The sequence below is a fragment of the Canis lupus genome, chromosome 25, assembly GCF_003254725.2.
Source record: "Canis lupus dingo isolate Sandy chromosome 25, ASM325472v2, whole genome shotgun sequence".
Lineage (NCBI taxonomy): Eukaryota > Metazoa > Chordata > Mammalia > Carnivora > Canidae > Canis > Canis lupus.
Genome location: NC_064267.1, coordinates 37,463,882 through 37,473,425, shown reverse-complemented (window position 1 = coordinate 37,473,425; position 9,544 = coordinate 37,463,882).

The window sequence follows — 9,544 nt, the reverse complement described above, 5'->3', positions numbered from 1 at the left end:
TGGACAAACCCAGAAACATCTTAAATTCTCAGCACATTTCCAGTTCAAGCAGGAATTCCCTCTTTCTACACTCCCAGCATGAACATATTATGAAATGCACAATTTCACAGACAATATAACATAAATACATTCGGACACAACTGAATCCTTCAAAGTAGTACTGAAAGTTTCATGATATAAATCTGGCACCATGATTACTGGCAATGTTCAAAATGAATGCTTCATTTTCATAATTGTGCCATTCAGATGGGTGACTGAAAGTGTTCCATTCAATGCAGCAGTAGGAATGAGCTAAAACAAGTGATATTTACCATGCAACATGTATTGAAATTGGAACTATTATACAGATTGAATGTGATATGTCCTAGTTCAAGAACAATGGAGAAATTGGAAATGCAACATGCACGGCTCTTTTACTAAAGTTACATTTAAATTATTACCGAATTATTAAATTAATAAATTCTTAAAACATTGTTTCGATTGTATTAAAATATTTTAAATTTCTCATGGCCAGAATAGGAATGTAATTCACATTTCCTGAATTCTACTCAGTGTTTTTTTTTTGTGGAACTATTCTCTTGAACTTGCCTCCCATTCATCTAGTAATAATAATAACAGGAATTATTTCATGAAAGATTAGGGTGTAGGAGTCTAATAAATTAATGAGAATATCTCTAATAAATTTAAAATAATGATTTTGTTCTTGGGAAGTCATACTGGGAAAATGTTTACTGTGGCATTTCTTTTTTTTTAAGATTTTATTTATTCACAAGAGACACAGAGAGAGAGGCAGAGACATAGGCAGAGGGAGAAGCAGGCTCCCCGCAGGGAGACTGATGTGGAACTCAATCCCCAGGACCCTGGGGTCACTCCCTGAGCCGAAAGCAGATGCTCAACCACTGAGCCACCCAGGCATCCCTACTGTGGCATTTCTGCAGAATATCAGCCCCATGAAACACTTGAAGGGAAAACAGGCTTCTTGGTCATGGACACCAGGTAATGCCTACGATTATGTGTTACAATGCACACAAGCATAGTAGATGTTTCCAAAAATAGAACACTGGCTTATCCAAATCGAAGAACTATACAAGATTTGTGTTAATCCCTATTAAGAGCCCATGAATCAATATTTCACAAAAATCCTTATTTATAAACTCTGCTTTAAATTAACCCATAATCTTAGACAAGAACTACATAGTTCTGACTTTACCTTCTCAATCTGCAAGAATGAAAGCTATGTACCAGCTCAAAGACACAGAAGAAGGACATTTCATTGGAATCTCCCAACCTAGAGCCGGAAGAAAATGAAGAGCTCACCCAACTGTACTAAATATTTTGAGTAGCATCTCAATCCTATTCTCCTTTTAAGATCAAATTCCAAGTGACCTTCAGGTTTATGTGACTAGTCAGTGGTAGTCCTGAGATCGGGCCCTCAATGTGGTTTCTCTGAATGTCATGGACAGATACAAAGCTGACTTTTTCAAACAGGATTTTATATGTGGGCATTGTTTTAGACATTTAATTGGGGTTATTATTTTTCATGTTTAAAATATTGGTGTTTCAAGATGCTTGCGTGGCTCATCGGTTGAGCATCTGCCTTTGGTGCAGGTCATGACCCTGGGATCCTAAGATTGAGTCCCACATCGGGCTCCCTGTAGGGAACCTACTTCTCCCTCTGCCTATGTCTCTGCCTCTCACTCTCTCTGTGTCTCATGAATAAATAAATAAAATCTTTATTAAAAGAAGAAGAAAGGAAGAAGCAAAACTGTCACTATTTGCATATGACATGTTATATACAGAAAATCCAAAGACTCCACCAAAGACATTATAACTAATAAATTCAGTAAAGTTGCAAGGTACAAAATCAATATACAAAAATCAGCTGTGTTTTGACACACTAAAAACGAACTATCAGAAAGAAGAATGAAGGAACAATCGCATTTTAAATTGCACCAAAAAGAATAAAATACATAGGAATAAACTGAGTGAAAGAGAGAAACACTTATAGCTGAAAACTATGACAGTCATGAAAGAAACCGAAGAAGGTACTAATAAGTGGGAAGATAAACTGTGCTCAAGCATTGGAAGACTTAATATTGTTAAAATGCCTGTACTACCCAAAACTATCCACAGGGTCAGTGCAATCCCTATCAAAATTCCATGGCTTTTCTCAGAGAAATAGGACAATCCTAACATTTATATGGAAGCACAAAGACCCTGAACAGCCAAAGCAATCTTAAAAAGGAGCAGCACCACAGTCCCGGATTTCAGACTGTATTACAAAATAAAGGGGAAAGGAGAAAAAATGAGTGGGAAATATCAGAAAGGGAGACAGAACATGAAAGACTCCTAACTCTGGGAAACGAACTAGGGGTGGTGGAAGGGGAGGTGGGTGGGGGGATGGGGGTGACTGGGTGATGGGCACTGAGGGGGGCACTTGACGGGATGAGCACTGAGTGTTATTCTATATGTTGGCAAATTGAACACCGATAAAAAGTAAATTTATAAAAATAAAAAAATTTTAAAAATAAAAAAATAAAAACAAAACTCTCCCAACAAACAAAAGTCCTGGGCCAGGTGGCTTCCCATGAGAATTCTACCAATCATTTAAAGAATTAAACATATTCTTATCAAATTGTTCCAAAAAATAGAAATGGAAGGAAAAAAAAAAAAGCTGTAGCTATCAGAACAATAGGATATTTGTATAAACACAGACACATAGATCAATGGAACAGAATAGAGAGCCCAGAAATAAACCCACATCTATAAGGTCAATTAATTTATAACAAAGTAGCCTAGAATATGCAATGGGGAAAGGACGGTCTCGGGGCAGCCCAGGTGGCTCGGCAGTTTAGTGCCGCTTTTGGCCCAGGGCATGATCCTGGAGACCTGGGATCGAGTCCTACCTCAGGCTCCCAGAATGAAGCCTGCTTCTCCCTCTGCCTGTGTCTCTGCCTCTCTCTCTGTGTGTCTCTCATGAATAAATAAATAAAATCTTTAAAAAAAAAAAAAGAAAGAAAGAAACGACAGTCTCTTCAATAAATGGTTCTGGGAAAAACTGGATCACTACCTTCCACCATATACAAAAATTAACTAAAGACAAATTAAGGTCCTAAACATAAGACCTGAAACCATAAAACTCCTTGAAGAAAACATAAGCACTAAGCTCCTTAACTGTGGTCTTGGTGATGATTTCTGGGCTTGACACCAAAATTATAGGCAACAAAGGCAAAAATAAAAAAGTAGGACACATCAAAATAAAAAGCTTTGCACAGCAAATTAAATCATTGCAAAATAAGGGACGCCTGAGTGGCTCAGCAGTTAAATATCTGCCTTTGGCCCAGGGCGTGATCCTGGGGATCCCAGATCGAGTCCCACATCAGGGTCCCTGCATGGAGCCTGCTTCTCCCTCTGCCTGTGTCTCTGCCTCTCTCTGTGTATCTCTCATGAATAAATAAATAAAATCTTTAAAAAAAATCATTGCAAAATAAGAAGGCAACCTACTGAATGGGAAAAAATATCCAAAATATCTTAAGAACTCATGCAACTCACTAGCAAAGAATCCAAACAATCTGATTTAAAAACAGCAGAGCACAGGCCATAGTCGGTAACGTAATAGTGCTGTATGCTGACAGAGGGTAACTACATGTATTGTGGTGAGCACCACATATGTACAGAACTGTTCTACATCCGAAGCTAATATACTATTGTATGGCAACTATGCTTTAATAAAATTTATTTAAAAGGGCAGAAGGTCTAAATAGACATTTTCCAAAGAATACATACAGGTGGACAATAGGTACATCAAAAGATGCTCAACATCACTCATCATCAGGAAAATATAAATAAAAATATAAATATAAAATATAAATCAAAGCCACACCTGTAGAATGGCTACTGATATTAGAATGGCTAATATCAAAAAGACAAGAAATAAATGTTGGCGAGGACATGGAGAAAAAAGAACTTTTGTGCACTGCTGGTAGGATTTTTGTTTTTAAAGATTGTATTCATTCATTCATGAGAGACACAGGAAGAGAGGCAGAGACACAGGCAGAGGGAGAAGCAGGCTCCCTGCAGGGAGCCCAATGTGGGACTCGATCCCAGGACCCCAGGATCACAACCTGAGCCAAAGGCAGACACTCAGCCACTGAGCTACTCAGGCATCCTTCAAAGTCCATTTTATTTTTTTTTAAGATTTTATTTATTTATTCATGAGAGACACAGAGAGAGAGAGAGAGGCAGAGACACAGGCAGAGGGAGAAGCAGGCTCCATGTAGGGAGCCCAACATAGGACTCGACCCTGGGTGTCCAGAATCAGGCCCTGGGCCGAAGACGGCACTAAACTGCTGAGCCACCAGAGCTGCCCCAAAGTCCATTTTAAACACAGTCCCCTCTGGAAAGTTCTACTCAGTGCTGCCCACCTCCCACATTGGAATGGGGGATCTTTTCGAACTCATGCACTTTGTTTTTATGGTCAAGCTTGCTTTGACAAGCCTTGCATTATGTAGTCTCTATGCTGACCTGTAAGGGTCCCTCAAAAGGGATTAGGACCTACTCATCATTTACATTGCACAGAGATAGTGTTTAAAAGTCTGGGGAATTGGATTCCATTTCACCAGGAGGCAGGCTTCCTCACTCAAGCCCAGGGCATTCCCTGCACGAACACTCCTGGAAATGCTGCAGCATGAAACTCATCATTTTTCATATTCTATGCAGCACTTTTTTTTTTAAGATTTTATTTATTTATTCATAGAGACACAGAGAGAGAGGCAGAGACACAGGGAGAGGGAGAAGCAGGCTCCATGCAGAGAGCCCGATGTGGGACTCGATCCAGGGTCTCCAGGATCACGCCCTGGGCTGCAGGTCAGCGCCAAACCGCTGCGCCACCGGGGCTGCCCTCTATGCAGCACTTTTTATCGCATTGCACAGATTTCCAATCTGCAACATATAATAGGAAACAGGATGATTTTCTTACATTCTGCAAAATAACTAGTTTCGTTTTCAGTTGCTCTGTTGAAGGTAACACCATGAGACGCTGACATATTAACTTGTAATGAAGCTATTTCCTTGTTATTCGAAATGTTCTCCTGAGACAGGTTTAACATCAACAGAGCACATTTTCACATTTGCCTGGGTAAATTGTACTTCCTGGGTGAGCAAGTGCCAGCATGGATGGGAGCAAGCTGTAGGTCCTCCAGCTGGCACCTGCAAGGGAAACAGCCTCAGCTCGAGGGGGCCGGCTGCGTTACAATGACATGGAACCTGTAGCACTGCTTGGTGTGTTTGTTTAACACACGTGCTGCGCCACAGCCTACTGCTTCGAGACTGCTATGAATCCTCTCCGGAAGACCAGCTAGCTGGGGAGGATACTCAATTAAGAATTTTCCGGGCAGCCCCGGTGGCCCAGTGTTTAGCACCACCTTCAGTCTAGAGTGTGATCCTGGAGACCCGGAATCGAGTCCCACATCGGGCTCCCAGCATGGAGCCTGCTTCTCCCTCTGCCTGTGTCTCTGCCTCTCTCTCTCTCTGTGTCTCTCATGAATAAATAAAATCTTAAAAAAAAAAAAAAGAATTTTCTGTCACCATTATTAGGACTTGGATGGGGAACAATGTTTCCAATTTCAAAAACTCAAACTACCTTTCAAGTAAGAATTATCAAAATAATAAAAAGAATTAAAGAAATAAAAATAAAAAGAATAAAATTTAGTCATTTTTTTAAAAAATTGTTTGGAACGAAACCAAATCTATATAGACCTGCCTAGCTAACAACGGCTACGTTTCTATTATGGCAAATACATTTTTATGGAGCTGAAGAAAAGTCATCTAAAACTAATTTGAATATGTCTGAGTGAAAATATCTGTTTACAAATACGCAGCACTATTTCTTAGTCAGTGTATGCACACTTCCGAGCGTCTGGGAGCACTGGAACCCGCTGCACCCCACTGTGAAGTCACTGTGAAGTCACGGACGCTCGTGTGCTCCGAGCTGCCAGTTGGTGGTGGTGTGACAACAGCTGAGGATGTGTCTGGTCATCTGCAAGGATAAAGGGACAACTCTTCCAGAGGTATCGCAGAGGAATGGGAAGGCCCTGGAGTTGCTGAGAACCCTGCACATCCCACTGTCCTCACTGTGGTGTTTCTTAACTATATGTGACTTCACATAATCCACTCACGTGTCCTTCTGCTCTCCTGCCTTCTCCTTCATCTGTCTCTCTTGGTATAACTGACACACGATAAACTATGCATATCTGGTGTGTAAATGAGTCTTGACACACGTATACACCTGCGAAATTGTTGCCACAATCAGATAACGAACACATCTATGTCCCCATAGTGTGTGTGCTCCTTGGCCATCCCTCACTGCCCACAGTCCCCGGATGACACAGTATGTGGAATTTTCTAGAATGTCGAAGAAACTGAAATCATAAAACAGAAGCACAGTTACTGTGAGGCTCATCCACATTGTTGAGTGTGGCGACCGTCCATGCCAAGTGTCCAGCAAGGTCCCAACAGGGTGGTGTACAACGAAAGCCCTTTCACAAACCCCTCTGGGTTCCAGAATCCTGATGCTGATGGTAGGATGTTAGCTCCTAATGTGTCATACCCTGAGGCGGGTTTTACAGGGGGCCCACATGTTCTAAACATGCCCCATCAAAATATAAATAATAGTGAAAGGGAATAGAAGGGAAGGGAGAAGAAATGGGTAGGAAATATCAGAAAGGGAGACAAAACATGAAGACTCCTAACTCTGGGAAGCGAACTAGGGGTGGTGGAAGGGGAGGAGGGCGGGGGGTGGGGGTGACTGGATGACAGGCACTGAGGGGGGCACTTGACGGGATGAGCACTGGGTGTTATTCTGTATTTTGTAAATTGAACACCAATAAAAAATAAATTTATTATTAACAAAAAAGCCATGCCCATCAGATGCCGCGTTAGCACGGCTTCCTGTGATTCTCTACAGCTCTGCTTTGCTAAGTGACTGGAATCTGCAACTTTGGGATGCCTGAGTGGCTCAGCGGTGGAGTGTCTGCCCGGAGTCCCAGGATCGAGTCCCGCATTGGGCTTCCTGCGTGGGGCCTGCTTCTCCCTCTGTCTATGTCTCTGCCTCTCTCTCTCTCTCTCTCTGTGTGTGTGTGTGTCTCTCATGAATAAATAAATAAATAAAAACCTTAAAAAAAAGAAAAAAAGAATCTGTAACTTTGAGAACATTACTCTTGCACAGTCTCCACGACATCCTGGTGCAGGTGACACCCTCCCGTTTCCCAGCAGGAGTACCCCTCTTCAAAGCAGGCCGTTGACGTGCCCAGCTCAGACTGGGCCTCCTGACGACCAGCTGCAGTTGCAGCTTTTTCTCTGGGCCCCACAGACTCACGCCTGTGTAGTGTACAGAGTAGCAAGGATTTCAGAAAACGTTATATGCAATCTGTGTGGCTCCTCCCCACACACCCAGCAGCTTCCTCCTCCCAGGATTCTCTCTGAACATGGGCCCCTCTGCCAGCTTCTCTGGACTCCTGCCTCCTTCATACAGACCGAGTGCCTCCCGACAAAAGCCTGTGCGTATCAAGTACCACCAAGGCCTTTCCTGCCTTTCCAGGTAACACCTTGCTGTCTGCTCACTCTTGCTTGTTGCCAGTGCCTTGGATCTTTCTAATATAATATCCTGCACAGATCTTCTCGTGGGCACCTGCAGCAGGGCTGGTCCTAGCAGCTCTGTTGCCATAACTTTGGTATTGTTTTACTTTTAGATTTCTGTCCACTTAGAGTTTATTTTTGTATATGATGTGAGGTGTGGACTGTTTTCCATTCTTATTCTTTCATTTGTCTTTTTCTAAATGGTTACCCTGCTGCCTATGATCATTCACTAATCTTCCAGTTTGTCTCGGTTGTTGAGAAGCCACCTTCTCAGGCAGCCCCGGTGGCTCAGTGGTTTAGCGCCGCATTCGGCCCAGGACGTGATCCTGGAGATCTGGGATCGAGTCCCACGTCAGGCTCCCTGCATGGAGCCTGCTTCTCCCTCTGCCTGTGTCTATGCCTCTCTCTGTGTCTCTCATGAATAAATGAATAAAATATTCAAAAAAGAGAGAGAGAGAAGCCACCCTCTCTATAGACTAACCTCCTGTGTGTACTTGGGGCGTTTTCTTGACTCTATTTCTGTCCATCTGCGTGCCTGTCAACAGGGCCGGAACCAACTTGTTATAATTACAGAGGCTTTGGGGTATGTTTTCAGGAACTGAAATGGCTAGTGTCCTGTGTGCTCTCTTGGTGTTTCCTTTTTTGGGTTGTTTTTGTTTTTTTTTTTTTTTCCTGTGTGCATTTCTTGGGCTCCCAGGCTGTGTCCTAAAGGATCTCAACACAACTACCGAAGGCACAGAATCATAGCCCTTGCAGCGGCTCCTTCCCTGAGTAACTAGAAGAAATTTGCGTTTCCTAAAGGAGTCTGCCCTTTTTTTTTTTTTAAGATTTTATTTATTTATTCATGAGAGACACAGAGAGAGAGAGAGAGAGAGAGAGGCAGAGGGAGAAGCAGGCTCCATGCAGGGAACCCGACGTGGGACTCGATCCCGGGTCTCCAGGATCAGGCCCTGGACCAAAGGCAGGTGCTAAACCACCGAACCACCCGGGCTGCCCGAGTCTGCCCTTTTTACTCTAAACCTTTAATAATAGAACATGGTTAAGAAAATTTATAAATGGTGACACCTGAGTAGCTAAATCGGTGAAGCATCTGCCTTTGGCTCAGGTCATGATCTCAGGGTCCTGGGATCAAGTCCCACATCGGGCTCCCTGCCCAGCAGAGAGTCTGTTTCTTCCTCTGCCTCCCTCTGCTCATGCTCTCTCTCTCTCTTTCTCAGTTACTCTCTGTCTCTCAAATAAATAAATCTCTCAAAAAAAAAAAAAAAACAAAAAACAATGCATACAGGAGGACAGGACACAGCTCAGTAAGCCAGCCAGCTGTCTGGGGCAGGGTTCATGTCTCAGATCTCTCAGGCCCTCAGAGAGCAAGTTCACTCTGAGGATCCGGGACCGAGCACGGGCCGCCTCCTGTCTTCCTCACCGGCTGCTCGGGGGAAGAGCCTTCACACCTGGATGCACCTGAGGGCTTCTCGTGGCAAGCGCTGGAACGATCTCCACAGACAGGTGGGGGTGTGGGGGCTCCTCCAGGGCCAGCCCTCCCTTCTTCACCCCTCCTGTGGTTATAAGCAGCAGCAGCAGCAGCAAAAACAGAGCCTGTCCTCAGTAGCAGCCCATCCGGGGCGGGCTGAGCTGCTCTCAGGGGGCCCTGGACGGTCATCACCCTCTGTTTGGGCTCATCTCCAAGCCCCGTGGAAGCCTCGGCCACGGCCGCATCTCATTCCCATCGACACATCAGGGGTCCATCCATGGCCGACGACCCGTCCTCAAACTCCACGGCCAAGTTCCACAAGGAACATCACACAGCACTTCAATAACCGTGTCATCAGCCATGAAGGACGTTTAGGCTAATGTCACCACGAGCTTCCACGAGCTGTGGCCGGCCCCACACACGATGACGGCGTTTCCCTCA